Below are 21,262 nucleotides of genomic sequence, written 5' to 3'. Positions count from 1 at the left end.
TCTACTTAATCACCTAAAAGAAAAAAGAAGAAGAAGAGAGATGGAAGAAGGAAGGAAATAAAGAATTGTGGGGAAAATCAGTCCTATATTAAGATTACAAATAAATTGCCATGAGTTTAGAAGTTGTAGTAAGAAAAGAAGGAGGGAAGAATTGTTGTGGAGAAAATTGGTCATATTTTAAGGATAGGAATACACCATTGTAAGAGTTCAGAAGTTATGCATCTGTTTCTTCCAGTGTTGGGGAAGACTTAAAACAAAATGTTAAGAGCTGGGGGTGTAGCTCAGGGGTAGAGGACTTGCTTAGCTTAGATAAAGCACTTGTTTCCATCCCTAGCACTGTAAAACAACAACAATAGCAACAAAAAACAGTTGGGTTCTTGAAATCAAAATAGGGATTTATTTTTTAAACATCAAATTGTATGCTTTATTTATTTACTTTTACATGGTGCTGAGAATCGAACCCAGTGCCTCACAAAGTGACAGCCAAGCACTCTTCCACTAAGCCACAACTCCAGCCCGCAAAGTAGGGGTTTTTAAATGGGAAAAGGGGGGAAGTGGGATTATGAAAATATTCTAGAAAGATGGCATGGTGTGAATTGTTTTTGATCCTATAAGTAATTTATTATCTTGTTATTTTAGTACTTAAGGACTTAACATATAAAATTTAACATATTACTTTATTCATAAGTATGAATTGATAGCATATTTTACATAAAGAAATGTGCTAGGGGTTGTGGAAGATGCAAAAATAAGTCAGACCCAATCCTGTTCACACAAGCAGTATGACATAGTCAACAGGCTCTAGGATTAGCAGTCAGAGCTACATTTGAATCCTAGCTCAACTATTCAGTAATTCTGTGATTCATTCATAGATATTTGTTGAGCACCTAGTATATATTAGGATTTATTCTGGTAGTATACTTTGGTAAACAAAATAGAAAAGGTATCTGATCTGTCATTCTCATTTTAAAAAGGTAGATAGTAAGTATATAAACAATATACTATCAGATAGCATCAAGTTCTATGAAGAAACAAGATAGCAAGAGGGACATGTGGATTTTGCTTTTAATTAAATAATCAGAAAAGGCCCTATGGTGGAATAGTTTTCTGTTCCTAGAAAAGATAGAAGGCTGGCTCATACCTAGACTGTAATGAATAATGAGGGCAGTGATAGCAAATGAGATCAGATGTTTCAAAATCATTTTAAGCTTCTCTACTTAATCACCTAAAAGAAAAAAGAAGAAGAAGAAGAAGAAGAGAGATGGAAGAAGGAAGGAAATAAAGAATTGTGGGGAAAATCAGTCCTATATTAAGATTACAAATAAATTGCCATGAGTTTAGAAGTTGTAGTAAGAAAAGAAGGAGGGAAGAATTGTTGATTTTTATTAAGTATGAATTGATTTTTATTCCAAATGTATTTGGAAGCTATTTAAAGATTTTAAGGAGGAGATTAATATAATCTCATAGTCTTTTAATTTAAAAAAAATAGCCTTTTGTCTTTTGTTTTATAAAATTTGGTATGGAAATGAAGAATGAACTGTATCATTTTTTCTTTTTTGTTTAATCTGCAAAACTAAAAATACAAAGTAAATTGACATTTACTAGTAACCTCAACACTGAAAGTATCTTCCTCATCAGACTGAGTGCTCCTTGAAGGTAGAGTTTTTGTTTTTTTTTTTAATCATATTCATTTTTGTATCCTAAACTCCTATCATGGTACTTTCACTTTTATAGTTGAGTTGCATTGTGCCTGAGGAAGAATACATAGGGTTTGAGTGCTCAAGTACCACTAATCATGAAGAGACACACAGAGCTGTTTCAGATCTAAGACTCATACATAAAAACTTAAAGATTTTTTTGAGATAGTAGGTTAATACTAAACCCAGAATAGTCCAGTCATGCCCCTTGGTCACTCTTCATTCTAAGAACTAAAATATTCAATCTTCTATGACTTTAAAGTATACTTCCCCCTCAATCAGACTTGAACATTTTTTCTCTAATTAGAAAGCTATACTTAACACGTAATTTAACATTTCTATGAATGTGTCCAGAGAATTTACTGAAGTGTGGTTATTAGCACCTAGTTCATTAATAGTACTAGTTCACCATAGAAACTTGAGCTTTTGTTTACTTAAATTCAGTGATCATTTTGGCATTTGGTTTACCACAGCTTTAAAAATGTTTGTAAGTCTATAATTTTAAAACAAAACAGTAGAGGAAAGAAGGTCAGTCAGTATTTAATTATTAAGATACTGATGTTCCGCCAGGCACAGAAGACATGTCTGTAATCCCAGCAACTTGGGAGACTGAAGCAGGAGGATCACAGGTTTGAGGCCAATCCTAGCAACTTGGCAAGACCCTATCTAAAAATTTAAAAAAGAAAAAATTTAAAAGGGCTAAGGATATCTCTCAGCGGTTAAGCACTCCTGGGTTAAATCTCTGGTACCAAAAAAAGAATAGGAAAAAGAAACTAAAGTTTATATCTCTCAAACCTTGATAATTGGTATTACTAAGCAAAGTCTTTGTTTAAAAAAAAAAGATTTAACAAGCAAGTGTATATAGATAACAAAGATATTTATATACATTTCTTATTTAGTAATACCTAAAAGTTGTATGGAATTTTACAGCCTTCAGAATAATTCATTCACACCTTATTCTTCTTGATGTTCAAAACAGTCTCTTAAGGTCTTAAACATTTGTTTGAATTCACTAAGTTTCCGTTTCATCCTCAATAAAATAGAGATGATTCCACCTATCCTGAAATATTGGGAATAGTAAATGAGCATGTAAAGGGCTTGTGATCAGTAAATGATCGGGAGTGCTGTTGTTATCACTGCCTTCATGATCATTTTCATCAACCATTTCAGGCACATATTGGCCGATTGATTCACTAGTACCTGACAGAATCAGTATGCTAACACAAGTCCTTCTCATTCCAAAGCTCATGTTCTTTTTTCCATCTTATCCACAATAGCAGATTTCTATATAGTCGTATTAGACTAAAGAGAAAAATAACATTGAATAGGCCTTGAAAGGTGAGTTGTATTTGTAGGATCCAAGGCTTTTTATGAACTGCCTATTCTCTCATTGGTTTTTCTGCCCAGTTATCTCCCTTAGTGTGTCTTCTATTATGGTTTCTTCAATCCTTCTGTTTGTATCTTTGTACATTATCATTTCAAGTGTCATGTGCAACTTTTACTGTGGTCATTAGTACTACTCTATGTCTTTTATAATCATGGTTTACAGTGATTCACTGTGGTTTGCTTAAAGTCTCTAGCAGTGTTTTCAGATCATTTTTAGTATTTTTAGGTGTTAGAAGATAATAAAAGTGAGGTACTCTGAAGCTAAATAAGTTTAGGGGACATTTGTTCAACAATGCTAAATAGGTTATCTAACAAAATACAGAACTTCTTAAAGCCTTTAATTTTGCTGTTGTGTGCTGGGAATCTCTAAGAGGGAACACAGGAGTTTAATTGGCAGAATGTAACACCTCCAAAACTAATTTAATCATGGAATTTTCATTCCCCCCACCCCGCCCCACCACAGAGCGTCTCTAGAGATTAATTCATTGGATCACACAGATTGGTAGCAATGATGACAAGAAAACTCTGGACTCATTGTATCAGAATTGATCAGAGTGCTTTAAGTTTTATAATTCCTAGGCTCCACTTCAGTCCTACTATAGTAGAATCTTGGAAAAGTGAGATATTTTTTTTGTTCTCATCTTTCAAGTGATTGGGCTTGCTGGAATGTTATTCTCAGCTTGTTACTAGTCTTATTGTACATCTTCTTCAAGCCATAGAATTTACTCTTATGGCTTCAGTGCTGATTACTCTAAAACATATTAGATCATTGCCCACTGTTTTTTCTGATTCCAGACTCTGGACCTCAGACTTAACATGTTAAAACTGAAACTATTCTATTTATACAAAAAAACAAAACAAAATTCTTTGCTGCTTTTCTAATATTTCCTGACTTTGTAATTGATGACCATCCTCAACTAGATGTCTAGGTCAGAAACCTGAATCAGACTTGACTCTTTTTTTCTTATTTACTCTCAACATCCCATCACCAGTACTGTTGATTACACTTTCTAACTGGCTTTTGAACTACTACTACTACTTTCTAATTTATCTGTCCTGGTCTAGGCCTCTGTCACTTTTCTCTTGAAGTACAACTTCTTCTTTACTTGATTTTTTTACCTCCAACCTTCTCTAATCCAGGCTCTACACTGTGAGATTAGATTTAGTGAGATTTCTAAATTTCAAATCTGATTATATGACTTGACTTTAATTTAGTGGCTTTGTGTCATGCTTGTGATTAAGTCCAGTGCTTATGATTAAGGAATTTAAGAGGCATTACATGGGATCGGGTCCCTGCCTGTTGAATATTATTCCACTTCACCCTTTCCTTTGATCTCTTGCATTAGGCCCACTAGATTTTTCAGTTCCTTTTCTGCATATTATACCAGGTCTTTACACATTTCCCTTGCCTCTTCTCCTTCTCTCCTTTTTACCCTCAGCTCTTCCATCTAGCTAACTACTCACCCTCATTTAAGAACATCTTTCTTAGTGATGTCTTCATCACTTTCTAGACCAAGTTAGATCCCACAGTATGTGTTCTCATACTTTTGGCCAATGAGATGTAAGTTGAGTATGATTTCTGAGATAAATCATTTAAAGGGAAAGGACATTCTCTTCTTCGCCCCTTCTTTCTCCTTCTGCTGGCTAGAATGTGAATGTGCTGGCTGACCTTTTCAGCATTTCATGACCCAGATGGCACTTTAAGAGCAGCAGAACAGCCAGACCTCAGGAACCTGAATCCCTTATGATTGTAGAGTACTACCATTTAAGTCCTGGACTCCTGTCTTCCTTAAGTTGTTTATATGAAATAAAAGTAAACTTCTATCTTGTTTAAGCTAGTATTATTTATTTACTTTATTATATATTTAAAAAATTTTTTTTGCTGCAGGTGGACACAATACCTTTATTTTATTTGTGTGTGTGTGAGTGTGTGTGCGCGCGCGCGCGTGTGCATGTGTTTCTAAGGATCAAACACAGTGCCTCATGTGTGCTAGACGAGGATTCTACCACTGAGCCATAACCCCAGCCTTACTATGTATTTTTTAAAATTTTTAATCGTAGACAGACATAATACCTTTATATTGTTTATTTATTTTTGTGTGATGCTGAGAATCAAACCCAGTGCCTCACACGTGATAGGCAAGCACTCTACCACCGAGCCACAACCCCAGCCTTATACTCTACTATGTATTTTCACTCTCTGATATAGCTGCTATTCACATGAGACTTTTCCTGTATTTGGATAATTCTGTTCTTTATGAGTTTTACTAGAAGATAGATTTCTCCTCCCCTACTCAAGTTGCTTTTGGTATGATTACTACTGGTATCTTCTTTGCTAAATTCAAGATACTTTCACAGTTTAACTTCTTTAAGGCTTTAATTATACTATTGTTTCCTTGTTCTCATTTTACCATTCTGATTATTCTTGCAGGTTTCTGAACTATTCCTAGTTATATGGCAGGCACTTCTTATATCCTTGAATTTCCCAAAGAATTCTTTTTTCAGCTTGTCCACTCCTATGACTTCAGTTACTAAACATGATGATTTCTAAACCTTACTTTGCAACCCAGACCTCTCTCTTAAACTTCAAATCAGTATATCCATCAGCCTATTCGAAAATTAAATGAATTTTGCTACCTCTTCCCCAACAGAAAGATATGGTATATATGGGCTATTATCTAATATAAGTTTAATCTGATTCACGGCATATTCACTGAAATTAAAAAGGGCACGTATAAATTTATAGCTAAAATTCATTCTGATATTTTTCTTTCATCAGTCTTGTACTTTGATTTTTTGTTAGTCTACAATCAAGACGCTTACAAAATTATGTTCAATAACAAGACTTTGCTATTAAATGTAGACATGAGGGCTGGGGTCATAGCTCAGTGATTGAGCACTTGCCTTGCATTGTGAGGCACTGGGTTTGATCATCAGCACCACATAAAGAAACAAATAAAACAAAGATATTGTGTCCATCTACAACTAAAAAAATGTTTAAAAAATGTAGACATGAACACTAAAATATGTATTAGTATTACATGTTGAATAGAATTGTAGAATACATTTGGGTTTGTATTTTTCTGCTTTTAGAAATTATTTTAATTACATTTAAACAATTTTATGATTTTTATTTAATAGAATTTCTAGTCTTTTCAAAGAAAGGGACACTAATTTAAAAAAAATAGTCTAAATCACCTTTATTTCTTACATAATAACTTCACCTATTGTCTTACTTATTCACTTTAACATTTTAATTAAGTATTTTGAAAATTATAATAATAATTTGCTTTAACCAAATTAGTGTCTTGCTTAAACAATTGCTTAGGTAGCACAACAGGGCAATTTTAGTGAAAGACTTCTCCAACAATTTAATTACCTTTGAATAGAAAAATGTCCTCTTCATATTGGGGGATTATTAAGTCACATAAAAAATAAAAAATCAAGGGTTAATGTTGCAACATTTAAACAGAGAGGTTGAGAAAATTATTGAAATCTGTAGAGTAGTTCTTTAAAATTTAATCATCCCTGGGAAACAGCTGATGCATAAAAATATGTCAGTGCAATTTTGTTCATTTGAAACCTTCAAGCTTAATTAGATTTTTTTCAAACAATTTATAGAAGAACAGTAGTTTCTTTTGGATTTTAATTTTGTTTAATGTTTTTTATTCAAAGATACATAAAAAGAAAATTTTCTCTGTGTAATAATTTCTTTCAATTGTCTTAAGATAAGTTATTTTAAGATTTCCTTTGTTAATATGTTGATTTAATGCTTTGTGCCTTGTATACTTAGATTATATTAAAGGTAATGGATTTATTTCAAATTGTTTGTTTCTGTTGGACAGCTACCTGAACATTTACAGATTTTTGAATAAAACCGTTTTTTATTCATTGCTCTGAATCATATAGCATTGAATGTGCTTCTGTTGTCATATATTCTGTGGTCTGTTTGTCCACAGAATTCTGTGGACTGCATCACTAGGGACCTAACCAAGATACCTTTGATCCTGATTATTCCTAAGATTATCTTTTCTTTTTGTAGAGATAAGAATTCCTAGTTTAAGTGAATATAGGTGAGAGTAAAGTCTGCAATCAAAGGAGTAGTTTGGAGAAAACAAAGCTAGAAATGTGTTATCAAGGCTGGTAAACTTACTGTTATTGTTAATAAGCCATGAAACAGACTTCAGGTTTTATAAATTTTAGGATAATGTTAAACTGTAATCATCTCCAGGAACAAAAATACATCTTTTGCATTTGTTTAGTGTTTATTCAACATCCATGATACAGGCATTAAATAAAAATGCAGATTCTGTGTTTTTCTTTAAATATCTTGTCATTATGTATGTCTTGAGACCAAATCAAAGTGAAGGAGCCATCATAAATAAGATTAAACATTTTGAGGGGAGTACCCGGGATTGAACTCAAGGGTACTCAAACACTGAGCCCCAGCCTTATTTTGTATTTTATTTAGAGACAGGGGTCTCACTGAGTTGTTCAGAGCCTCACTGGTGCTGAGGCTGGCTCTAAACTTGTGATGCTCCTGCTTCAGCCTCCTGAGCTGCTGGGATTACAGGCTATGGCATCCAGCTATGGTCTATGGTTAATTTTGTTTGTGTGTGTGTGTGTTCGTTTGTGTGGTGCTGGGGATTGAACTGAGGGCCTCACACATGCTACACAGGTGCTCTACACTGAGCTGCACCCCTAGTCCGCTACAATTAACTTTTGGCACTAACTTTGTTTTGTCAGTAGACTTGTTTAGGTACAAACTCATTAATTCTGTGAAAACATGTTGTATCTGTAGAATTTTTAAAAACTTGTATTCACAAGTAAGACAACATACTTATCTCACTTTTTTAATTATTTAAAATGTTACTAAATATAATATCTGAGGTATTTTTTTTATTTCCATAATTAAGAGGAGAGTCATGGAAACATAATGATTGTTTAAATATTTCTGTCTTCTCCAGTACTTAGAAATCTTTCCACATTAGTTTATAGAAAATCCTGCATGTCAGAATAGCAATAAGTGCTATAAATTTCCAAGCTATTATTTAAAGAATAAATTAAAATCTGAAGGGAAAAGGTAAAAATATAATAACAATAATTATAGATTATATTTTAATAAATTGCAGTGATGTTTAACAGATTTTTTTAAAAGACTCATATAGAATTAAAGTGACCTTTGGAAATGACAAAATCCTTTCATAGAAAAGAAAAAAAGACAATGGTAGTAGAAGTATGAAGTGGAGCTATATGTAAGATGAAAAAGCAAAATGCTGACATTACGTAGTAATTATACATTGAAGAAAATAGGGCTAATTTCAAACAGATGTACTTACATGATTGATCTGATTATATGGATATTAAAATTATAATAATGGGCTGGGCATGGTTGTGTATGTACACTTTTAAATCAACTACTCTGGAGGTTGAAGAAGAAGGATCCCAAGTTTGAGGTCAACCTAGGCAACTTAATAATGAGACCCTGTCTCAAAATAAAATAAGGGCTGAGTATGTTGCTCCATCACAGATAGCTTGCCTAGCATAAGTGAGGCCCTAGATTAAAAATACTAAAATAAATAAATAAAAATATATACATATATATGTAAATTTGTGTGTGTGTTTTTAAAATAATGGCATTTGTTGTAGGTAGCACTCAAGTAGCAGGAAAGACGGTAGCTACTAACTTTATGGTAGAAAAACTATAGGATAACTATCAGGAGGAATTTGAAATTTTCTTCTTTTACTAGCTTTGCAGTCTACCACACCAATGTATTCTGTCTTTATGTGGTGTATTTCTTAAGGGGGAGATCAGTGTTTAACCAATTACTATGGTTTTCCCTGCTGTCATGATGGAAATTTCTGGAACAATTCTCTCTCCCAATGCCTGAGGATCCTAGATTCTAGGCAGCTTTACATTTTTAATCACCTAAAGTTCAGCTAATATGGTTGAAGCTTATAGTTTTAGGTCTGAACCTGCTTTATGAATCTTTAATATAATAAAGGAGTTTGGTATGGCTTATGAATCTTTAATATAACAAAGGAGTTTGAGTTTAGGGGCCATTGTTATGTTGGAAAGGTGTCAAGTGGCATTGGCTTTTTAGCTATACTCAGGATTGATAGGTTGCTTATACATATGTAACTTGTACCTTTGATTACACCCTTGATGTATGTGGAATGTTTAGTCCCTGAGGACCTGGCTGCTCTTGATAAGATCAGAACTATCCCAAACTACTCACTTTCTCATCTATGACCATTTAGGACTTCAGTATCTGTCTCAAATTGCAATTATAATTGCTTTTCTACAATTGCTTTTCTCTTACTTTTTTTTTTTTTTTTCATGTTTAGAAACCAGGGATTGAGCCCACGGCTGCTTAACTACTGTGAACTCCCATCCTTTTTATTTTTTTTGTTTTGAGACAGGGTCTCACTAATTTGCTGAAGCTTGCTTCAAACTTGTGATCCTCCTGCCTCATCCTCCTATTGCTGGAATTACAGGCATGCACCATCACACCTGCAGTTCTTGTTTTTTTTTTTTTTTATCTCCTTTTTCTAATGAAGTAGGATTAGGCATAAAATGGCCTATAATAGATAATACTTTCCACTAAAATGTCCTAATAAGATTATTTTGGAATAGCAATGTTACGTTGACAGAGTATATTAGGGCAAAATAAACATGTCAGACCCAAAGATTTAAGCTTGGGATTCCTTTCCTTGTAAGTTTATAATCTAAATTAAACATCATTGTAAAAATTTTAATCTAAAATGTAATAGCATGGATGTTGGAAGGAGACCCTCATCATTATACAAAATACATGTATGAAGATGTGAATTTGGTGTCAACATATCTTATATACAAACAGAGATATGATAAATTGTCGTATAAAGATGTATTAAGAATTGTAATGCAGGGGGCTGGGGATGTGGCTCAAGCAGTAGCTCGCTCACCTGGCATGCACCCGGCCCTGGGTTCGATCCTCAGAACCATGTACAAATAAAGATGTTGTGTCCACCGAAAACTAAAAAATAAATATTTAAAAAACTCTCTCTCTCTTTAAAAAAAAAAAGAATTGTAATGCAAAAAAAATAAGAGAGCTCATGTATAATGGCAAAAAAATATACATATGTATATAAAATAAAATATAATCAAATAGATTATCGATTTGGGTTTTCTTTGGGCATACTGGTAATTTCTTATGAACTGGCTTTTGCTAAATCAGGAACTTGACAGATTTTTTTTTTAAGACCAAAATAAATGTGATTTTAGGTGAAATTTTAGAAAAAGCAATAGGACTTATGAGTTTTTCAGTGTTGTACATTGGAGACAGTTTGCACCAGTTGTTGAGAGCCAGTTGTTAAATATTCATGAATTTTGTAAAACCAAACATTAGTAAAATTTGAATCACATAAACTTAAATTTTTACTTTTTGTTTTATATTACTTAATTATTTTTAGTGACAAAGGTAATATATATTTAAATATATATTTAATATATATTTTAATATATATTTAAAACTCATTACTTGCTAATTTGCTCTTGAGAGTTATCTGTACCTGTAATATCTATATGGTGAAAATAATTAGTTCCCCTTTATAACATGGCTTTGATTTCTGCAGTGGTTAACAGCAGTACAAAATATTAAATGGAATATTGTGAAACAAACTATTCACAAGTTTTAAATAACTTTTATTATAGCATATTGTTATAATTGTTCTATTTTATTATTAGTTACTGTTTCTAATCTCTTATTCTACCTAATTTATAAATTAAATTTTGTAGGAATGCATTAGAAGAAATAGTATAATTGGGTTTGGTAGTACCCATAGTATCCACTGGGGGTCTTGGAGCACATCCCCTACACATAAGGAGGAACTACAGTAAGATGGGGTCCTGTGCATTCCTTCCTAACTTCATAATCAGTGATATCATGCTAGCAGCTGAACTTGGCGTAAATACTTCTTAGTGTAAATAATCCATAGAAATTGTCAAATGATACAAATCAGGTATTGATTGATTCTTTTGTTGATAGTGAGAAAGTAATGGAGAAAATGTTAGTGCATGTTGTGTTTATAGTCATTGCATTCTGAATAAGCACAAAAATTGAGGAAATAATCTTCTAATATTAAAATAACTATAATCCAACCAATATTTTTGTTGGCAATATGCCCATAGATTAGTTATTTGTTAAACATTTACCAGCATACCACTGATTTAAATGCATCAAACTTTATTTTTTATTACTAAATTGGAATTTAACATAAATACCTTATATTTAACCTATACAAATAGCAATAAAATGAGTGTTTTTATTTATCCAATACCAGTTTACTACATAGAACGTGAGATATGGAGATACATTTATAACAAAAGCTGGCTTATAATCTTCTTAAATCTTGATATTCTCCTCAGTATTTGTATAAGAGATTTTTTAATTGACTGATAAAAGAAATGGAAACTTCCAGAGACAACAAAACTGAATTGTATCCCATCGAATCAGAATTCTTAGGTTTATGGGTGGCTGAAAAATCTGTATATTATGTCTCCTCTAGTAGTTCCAATCATCAGCCAAGCTTAGGAGTCACTATATAATGTGATTTGTAAAGTCATTTTGAATACTTAGAGACATTTACTTGGAACAAATAAAATAAATTTTATTTAGTAAAATTTTTACTAAAAAATTTTAGTGAATTCTTGTATTTTTATCTGCTGAGTTTGAAGCTATTGTATATCTCATATGGCTACTGTTTGAATACCATGAGAATATACTGTCAAGAACTTTTTAGGTCATCACTCACAATTTTTAAAATTTCTTTTAGTTGTAGATGGATACAAAACTTTATTTTATTTGTTTATATTTTTATGTGGTGCCGGGGATCGAACCCAATATCTCATGCATGCTAGGCAAGTACTCTACCACTGAGCCACAACTACGGCCCCATAACTAACAATTTTTATACAAACACACAACAAAGACTTAAGACTTCTTGTACTGACTTTGTCGTTTTAAGGTTCTGTTATCTTGCATGGGTAATTGTTGTTCTCTTTAAAAGCCTGCATTTTCTCATCTGCAAAATAAAGAGGTTATAAAAAATAATCTTTAAGATAGAAGAGTTTATTGCTCCAAATATTGCCTTTTATTCATAGGTGTTTTTTTTTTATTTTATTCATAGGTATTTTCATTTTCGGGAGGGGGGGGGTGGTCTGGAAATTGAACCCTGGGCCTTAAATGTGCTAAGCAGAGCATGTGCTCTACCACCAAGCTTCACCCTCAGCCAAGACTCATCTTTTAGTATTGCTTCTAAGTCCACTGAGTATCTTATTCCACAAAGAAAACTGGAATGATTGTGATTTATTCTATCACTTGTTTCTTTATCTGTATAATAGAATAACAGTACCTAGCATTATTGTGTTATTCTAGAGATTAGGTAAGTAAATATGTTAGTGTTTTAAACCATGTCTAGGATATAATAAGTGCTTTGTTAAGTGTTAGCTTCTATTTTCTTTTTTCTCTCCTTTCCCCTTTTTCCTACCTTATTTATTCAATCTTACTCTTATTTTCTGCCTCTACCTCTTTCCTAGAGAACTAATATTAAATACAACTCTTTTCTTCACAAGTGGAGTATCAATGAGTATTTATTTATCGAGATCATGTCTCGCAGAGTTGTTTAGGGCCTTGCTAAGTTGTTGAGTCTGACCCCTAACTTTTGTACTTCCTGCCACAACTTCTGGGATTGCTGGATTATGGGTATGCACCATCATTTTGAGCAAATAAATATTCTTTAAAAATTTAATATATGTCAATAAGTAACAAATTATGGTAAACTTTCTAGTCTCTTAGGAAGACTGCTTTTTCCAACAATAAGTCAGACTAAACTTGAAAATACCCCTTGCTATATAATACCCAGTAGTGATGGGTAAAATATAACAACAACAACAAAAAAAATGTATGTTAATGCAATGTATGCTTTTTGGTATTTGTTGAGACTGCCTCTGTAGCCTATAGTTAATTTTTACTAGGATTCCATATGTACTTTAAAACAATCTATTGCAGACGTGCAATTCTCTTCAAGATTATATTTACAAAATCAGACTTTTTATCTGAACTTTCCAAATCTTCCAAATCTTGACTTTGTTTCTTTAGTAGATTGTGAGAGAGGCATATTAAGATTTTTCAATTCAGTTCAGTCTTAGTACATTTCTGTGTATAATTATATCAATTTTTGCTTTGTGTATTTTGAGAGTGTGTTAGTATGTATAGCTCCAGGATTATTTTTACTGCGATAGATATTTCCTTTTATTGTTAAGTAATAGCCTTATTAAAATATATTAATCCATTTTTCTTTATTAATACTGTTATACCAGCTCTATTCTGACTAACATTGATCTGGTATATTTTTTCTTCTTTATTTCATTTATGTGCTATAATATTTTAGCTAAACTCTTCAAAACAGAGAATAAGTGGATATTATAAAATAGATTTTTTTTGTTTTTTACCAGGTGATTGCAATCATTTATTATTATAATTTTGACACATTTAGATGTGGTTCTATCACTTGAGTTCACATTTTCTCTTAATCATATATTTATTGTCTTTTATCTATTTATTTTGCCAGCCTTCTCTTTGATTGATGAACTTTTTATTATTCTCTCTTCCTCAGCTTTACTATTATATATTTTAACATGCATGTTTGAATTAACAGAGCATAAAGTTAATTTCTCTGTTGAACTTCCACACAAATAAAATCAAAATCTTAAAACTTTACCTTTTACTCTCATCTTCATTTGCACATTCTTGTACTATCTAGTATTTTAGTTTCTGTTTCTTTTTGAATACCTTCTGTAGTAGGATTTTCCAGAGAAACAGAACCAATGAGTGAGAGTGAGATTTACTTTAAGGAATTGGCATACATGTTTGTGGAGGTTTAATGAGTCCAAAATTGACAGGGTATGCTGGGAGGTTAGAATCCCATGGAAGAATTGGGTTCCAAAGGCATTCTGTTGGGGTTGCTCTGCTCCTACCACACAGCGGGCCTAGGTTGTTCTGCTCCTAACCCACAGTGGAGCATTCTGTTGCTACAAGTTCTTCTTTTTCTAGAAAAGTCTATCAGACAGTTCTATCATGACCTTCAGCTGTTTGGAAGAGGCCCACCCATATCATGGAGGGTAATCTGGTTTAAAGTCCATTGATTTAAATGTTAATTTTATCTTTAAAAATACATCAACAGAAAAGGGAGAAATTGTGGAATGGAATTGACCAAATTATGTTATATACATATATGAATATACCATAGTGAATTCCACCTTTATGTATAAATTTAAAAACATATAATACATAAATAGGAGGAAGATCAGTAAATAGAGGAAGAAAATCAGGGGGAGGGGGAAGTGAGGAAAAGAGGAAGTACTGAGCAAATTATCTTTCATTTGTGTACAGTTATGTCAAAATGAATTCCACTATTATGTATAACCGTAATGGACTAATAAAATACATTTTAAAAAAACTGTCACAGAAACATCCAGAATATTATTTAACTAGATATCTGGGCACTGTTGTCAATCCAGATTAATACAATTATCAATACACGTTCCAAGATTTACTGTTACTTTCATTACTAATTTTCTGTGCTTATTTCATTTTCCAATATGTTTGCCAATATCTTTTCTCATACTTCATTCTTATATACCACTTTTCTTTCTATGCTCAATTTTCTTTCTTTAACATATTCTTTATTCAGTGATTATTTATTGAATTTCCATTTGGTTCTTTAAAAAATATATTTGTTCTTTTTTATTGTATATTTTCTTTCACCTTTAAAAAAATCATTCTAAACATTCTTGTTTTAGATACTTTCAAATTGCAGATACTCCTTTACTTATAGTGGAATAGCATTCCCATAAACCCATTATAAATTGAAAATATTGTTAAGTTGAAACTGAATTTAATTCACCTAATCTGTGAACATCAGATTAATGAAATGTGCCTAGAATACTCAACACTAGCATACAGTTGGGCAAAAGTCACCTAATTCAAAGCCTGTTTTGTAATAAATTGTTGGATATCTCATGTAATTTTTTTGAACATGCACTGAAAGTGAAAAACAGAATGGTGGTTTGGGTACACTTTCACGCCATCATGAAGTTGAAAAGTAGTTGAGCCATTGTAGGTTGAGAACAATCTATATTCTATTTATTGTAATTGGGTATTCTGTTTGTAGTATTTAGGGCCCCTGTTGGTGGTTTATTCAGATTTTATGTTATTTTTATATTAATGATATTCACACATTGTAGTAGTGTAAATTTCAAAACTTCACATACGTACCATACTTCTAGAGGTTTTGATTTCTTGCTGGTAACTTACCCCTTTCCTTTCCAATTGAAGGTCTTAAACTAACTGGCTTCTTTGCTGCTTCTGAGTTCATGGGCCAGTGGATGTTGTTTAGTTATATTTTCATGAGTAGCAACAACTCTTTGATATTGTGAGTTTTATGAACATGCTCAGTTCTTCCTCTCTACCTGAGACCAACTGAAGGTGAATATTCTCTTCTGGCAAGGGATTTAAAGCTGTCATTCCAAGCCTTCAGCCTTTAGGGCCTAGAGTTGGTTCTGAAACCCAGGGAAGTCTCCACTTAAGCCTAGGGCTCTGACTTTGATGTCTGTTTCTAGTTTAAAAGTATTTTATCCACCATATCTGTATGTTTATAGCAGGAAGCAAAGCCCCTTTTACATCATTGTGGACTACCATGTTATAAGTTATTTTCTGAATTTTTTTAACATTGATGAAATTGGATTAACTCTTAACATCTTAATATTTTAAGAATGTTGGTTGATTCTCCTCTGTATTATTAACTTTAAAAATCTATTTCAAGGTTACTTTAACTTTTCTCTTCTTTTGGTATTTTATTTTTAACTATTTTTTTTAACTTTTACATATGTCTGGTACATAATAAACATTCAGTAAATGTTTTCTTAGTGAAAAGAAGTTGAGTGTTTAATTTGTGCCACAGTGTTCCAGGTGATTTTAATTAGTTTTCATTTTAAGACTCCTGCATTTTAGAGTTAGACCTATAGACAAATTATATAAACCTATACACCAAATTATAAAGTAATAGTAATAACAATAGAAGTAATAATAAGATGCTAAATTTTTATACTGACCCAGCAGTATATAGCATTATCACTGGATTATCAATGAGCTAATTGAGACATAGAGAAAGTAACTTGCCTACAATCATATAGGTAGCACAAGGCAGAGCTGGATTTGAACCAAGTCTGGCTCCAGGGGTCTATGATTTTAATCATTATACTATAACTTTTATATCCTTTTGAGGGATAGCACTCATTATTTTTATATTCCTGCTTAAAAATTTTCCCCATTGCCTTCTGGGTAATATTTGAATAAATATTTGATTACTTAAAAAAATTAATGTTACAATAAATTTTTAAATATTCCAGCCTACCTATTCTGTCACACCACATATAAACCTGCTTCTCCAGCTCCAGTTACTAACAGTTTTCCACAGGCACCATGCTATTCCATGCTTTCACATGTTTAATTGTATTCTCTCCTCTGCCTAGAATGCTTCTCCCTTCTGCTGCTTTCCTGGCTGAGTATGTACTTAGGAGCTATATTGCACGCTCTATTTTTTAATGGAAAGCTTCACAAATTTATGTGTCATCCTTGGTTGGGCGGGGGGCATGCTAATCTTTCTGGATGGTTACGATTTTAGTGTATGTGCTGCTGAAGCAAGTGCACTATGTCTCCTTTTGAAAGCCTTTATAGCTGCTCATTGAAAGAGTTGTTCTTTTCAGTGCTTTCCTAAATTTGTACTAGTTTAAAGTCCTTATTTCATTTCAACAAATTATTTTCTTTTCTCTCTCAAGTAGACTGCTTTCTCTAAAGTGAAATAGTGTGTTCTGCATATCTCTGTATCCTCATGGCCTGGTAATCATTACCTGGCACACAGGAGATGGTCAATAAATGTTTGTTGAATGAATAATTATTTCATTACTTGTTCTATAGGCCATCCAAAAGGGTTGCTTACTGCAGTATATTGTTGAATTTTTAAATAGGGCTATGAATTACTTTGTTAGTAACATTAGTGAATGATGTTTATAACAACAAGAAATTGCTATTTTGGAATACAAGTCAATAAGTTTCTTCTTAAAACATAACCTTTTGCTTATTTACTGTAAAACAACATAGGTTCTGTTATTTAAAAGCAGTTCTATTTAGCTCTTCAGTTGAAAATGATTCTTTGGTGAAAAACTAACTTAGTTATAAGTATATATTAAGAAGAATGGCTAGTCTAGCTGTTTTAATTCTTCATTTTAATATTTTTCCTCATGGAAAAATATTTAATGAAAATGTGCCTCATTAAACAGGAGTTACTATTGTTTTGTGGCTTTTTTTCATTAATTACTATACTGACATTATATATAGAAAATATTAATTTTTATCAAAATTCATCACATTATTCACCACCAAATACAGTTTAAATAAATAAAGACCATACAAAACAAGTAAATATTTGGGAGAAAAATTCTTTTAAAAACATATCAAATATGTTAATGGTTTTTATAGCCTCATTTTCTTACAACAGTATAGAAATTTAATTGTCCAATTTGGAGAGGGGGAGAAGTTTTGTTTCATAGCTTTTAAAACAGTTTAACTCTTGAAATGGCGTGAAAAGATAAGAAGAGAAAATTACTTGTTTCAACCTGGTAGGCAGTGTATCTGGGCTAGCACTATTTTTCTGCAGCTGAAATTCAAACATGAGGAAATTGCAGAAATTTACAATTCAATGTGTGTTTCATCAGGGAGAAATCCACAGATTGTTTTGACACTCAGTTAGAAATTCAGCATGAAGATGGACGTCTCATGAAATTTGCAGCTGCTGATTGAATTTATATTTCCATAAAGGCCATCAACAGTAGCAGCCTGCAGGGGAAGAGGGGGGAGAAATGACAAAAATCGTGAGGCTAGCATTTTTCCTCAGTGTTATAGTCGCAAATTACTGGTAATAAGGGTTTACACTGTCCAGGATTAAAGAAAAATATAGACAGCCAGAAGGGAAGGACTTCTTAGTTTAATTGATTTTAACTAAACGTGCCTACATATGATATCTAAATATGTGTTTAGTCATCTGTAGAAAATCTAATAGGTACCTAAAAATCAGTTCGTTTTTGTTACTTATTTAAATAGGAAAAAATGAGGTTGTTCTTAATATTATACAAGGTTTTATTGTATAGATATTTCTAAGAGCTTTTCAAGATAGAAGATGCATATTATAGGAACAAAATACAAATTTATTTCTTATGGGACTGAAATAATAATTTCATGTTCTTTCAGATAAGCTACAATTCAGTTTTGAGAATATCAATTCATAATTTTAAAATATTTAAACAATTTTTAATGGATATCCAAATAATCATAGAAAACAAGTTGCCTTTTCAAGAAAATTATTCCATTCTCATTTTAAAGTTTTTTTTTCCCCTCAAACAAAATGGACAAAAACATATTTCTTTTGTTTAAGATTTCTCTTTAGAGATTTCATGTTAAATACAGTTTTTAAATATCTGTGGATTATAGATGAATTAAATGACTTGGGAATGTGTTCATTGTTCCTGCAGTTCTTTGTCTCTGTGGATGATGTATGCTTTAACCTTAACAGCATGCTCTCAGTTTTATTTGAAAATTAGAATGTATACAATTATATGTAAAAATAGTATTCTTAGTGAAAAATATATTTAATTTACTATTATACAGCCTAAATATAAAAAGAGGATTACCTAGAAAATATGTGCATAATTATTGGGCTTTATTTTTTAACATACTATATTATAAGATTATAGAAATTCTAGTTGTTTTGTTTTACATAGTTATAAATTTGAGAACATCTTATTTATCTAAAAACTATTCTAACTTTAAAGGACCAGTGTTTGGTTCTGATACCTGTGCCTAAAATATATATATGGACATTTTTTGAATTTCAAAATTTTTTTTTTAGTGTCACATAAGCATTTTCAGGTTAGATGGCACTAGATGCCCATTCTGCTAGGAATCTGTGAATACTTGCTTATTCTATATCACTTCCCATTGTTTTACTCTCCATGTGTTAATACCAAAATCTGACAGTTAAATATTATTTTACTTCTTATACATTGATTTACACACTAAAGCAAAAAACTATTTTATGAAAGATGTGCCAGTGCCCAACACATAAACTTTATAAGTATTCGGAAGAACTGTTTTCATATTTGTGGCATTACTGAGGTATACACATTTTTTATTATTCATTCAACCTAGATTTTCCTCTTTCTTCCTCTTTCTTTCCACCCCATTTGATGACTTGCCAGTTTCAACATCCTAAAATATATGCTTAACTAAATTAATTTAGTGCTTATTTAAAGTCATCTTTTAGTTGCTGTCAATTCTATCTCATTCAATCATTTCAATATCCTTATTTGCCATTTTAGTTTGTTGTCCGTCCCCATGTTTATTTTTAGCTTTTAAGCATGGGATATAATTTGTTCATATTTAGAAAATATTTATTTACTGATTCTATGTATCAGAGACTATTTTAGGTTCTGGAGATACAATAATGAATAACATAAAATTTCATCCCTACCTTTATAGAGTTTGTATTTTAGTGGAAAAGGCAGATAATAAATATATAAATATGTAATATAATGTCAAGGAGAAATATGAAAAACTGTAAAGCAAGGACTAACATGTGAAAGACCATAGTAGTTAGATAGAAGGTTCCAGAAGAATCTCTCTGAGGATGTGATGTTTGAATTTAAAACTAAGCAAAATGAGAGAGAAATACTACAGAAAAGGTTCTAAGATATTTCCCCTTCACTTTATAGCATGAACATACTTCCCCACCCTATCCCCCCTCCTTGATTTTTCTGGGGGGTATGTTTCCCATGTATCCCCACCTTCTTGTCTCACTTAATATAAGTAGTCTGAAATTATGCTTCTACAAATTCCATAGCTTTTCCATGCTTATACAATTTGTATATTCATATTGCACAGAATTAAGATTTTTGGAAAAATAACGGAATTATTCTATTTACCCTCCCTGTCACTTATGTTTCTTAGCAATAAATCATGAACATCACTTAGATCAGAATATATAGAACTAACGTATTATTTCAATAGCTGTATGTATTTCCATAATATGATGTATTGCTGTTTATTTTATCATTGATACATTGAGGGACTCATGAGTTGCTTGCATGTTCCATAGCATCTTATACAAATATCTTTTCCTACTCATGCTTTTACTTAAATTTCAGTAAATTATATTGCTACAGAAAAAGATACATGTAATTTATATTAATAAATATTACCAGAGTACTTTCCCCAAAGACCTTAGCAATTCACATTTTCATCAGCAGTGTGGCCAAATGTTCTTTTCCCCATAGCTTTACCACCACTAGATAACTTTGTTTAATGTTTTACCTGTTGTCTCTGATTGTTTTTAACTTCTGTCTCCCTGATGCTGAGTTTGGGGGTACTTTAGGTGTGGGTACTTTACTTCTTAAGAAATTCTACCATTTTAGAATTGTACAGACTAGTTTTCAGCACTCTTACCATGTTGTATTTTAATTACATGTTTATGTCTTTACCAGCTCTGACCCTCAACGCCTAAAGAACACAAAGCTTGACATATGGTAAGGAAACAGTTTAGGTAAATCCTTGCTTTCAAAACCAAATTTTTTCTGGGGAGAATGCTGATAATGGGAGGAGCTCTGCATGTGTGGGGACAAGTCCATAGAAGGCAAGTTTCTGTACCTGCCTCTCAGTTTGGCTTGAACTTAAAACTGATGTAAAGACTTAGTCTTTAAAAATAAAAAATCCAATGTACGACGTTTTTTATTACCAAGCATGTTAAACTATCTGTGCTATTGATTTCTCTTTATCAGTACAGATAAGCAAGAGTTGTTTACATTTTAAAGTTGTTGTCTGGAAGGTCAAATGCATTTTTTGACAGTATTTTTCTTTGAGGTTTAAGCCAACATTTATTTTACGTTGCTCATTACTGTGATAAGGACATAGTTATTTTATTTGTCAGATTTTTGCCAAATACTAGCTTTTTTTTTCTTCTGACTCTAAAATCATGCATATTCTAGGTCTGTGCTCTAAAATTTTTTGAAGTAATATATCGACACT

The 21,262-nt window shown here is 32.0% G+C and overlaps 1 protein-coding gene and 1 non-coding gene across 2 annotated transcripts in view; one reads left to right on the top strand and one right to left on the bottom strand.

The window, feature by feature from the left end:
- Positions 1–21,262, top strand: part of Ndufaf2 (NADH:ubiquinone oxidoreductase complex assembly factor 2) — a 182,529-nt gene that overhangs the window by 33,800 nt on the left and 127,467 nt on the right. The window lies entirely within an intron of this gene.
- On the bottom strand, positions 16,726–16,831 carry LOC125615774. The gene has a single exon (XR_007346369.1). It is a non-coding gene; the product is annotated as a U6 spliceosomal RNA (small nuclear RNA).

This window comes from Marmota marmota, unplaced genomic scaffold (assembly GCF_001458135.2).
Source record: "Marmota marmota marmota unplaced genomic scaffold, marMar, whole genome shotgun sequence".
Classification (NCBI taxonomy): Eukaryota; Metazoa; Chordata; class Mammalia; order Rodentia; family Sciuridae; genus Marmota; species Marmota marmota.
This window is presented reverse-complemented; position numbering and strand designations above follow the sequence as displayed.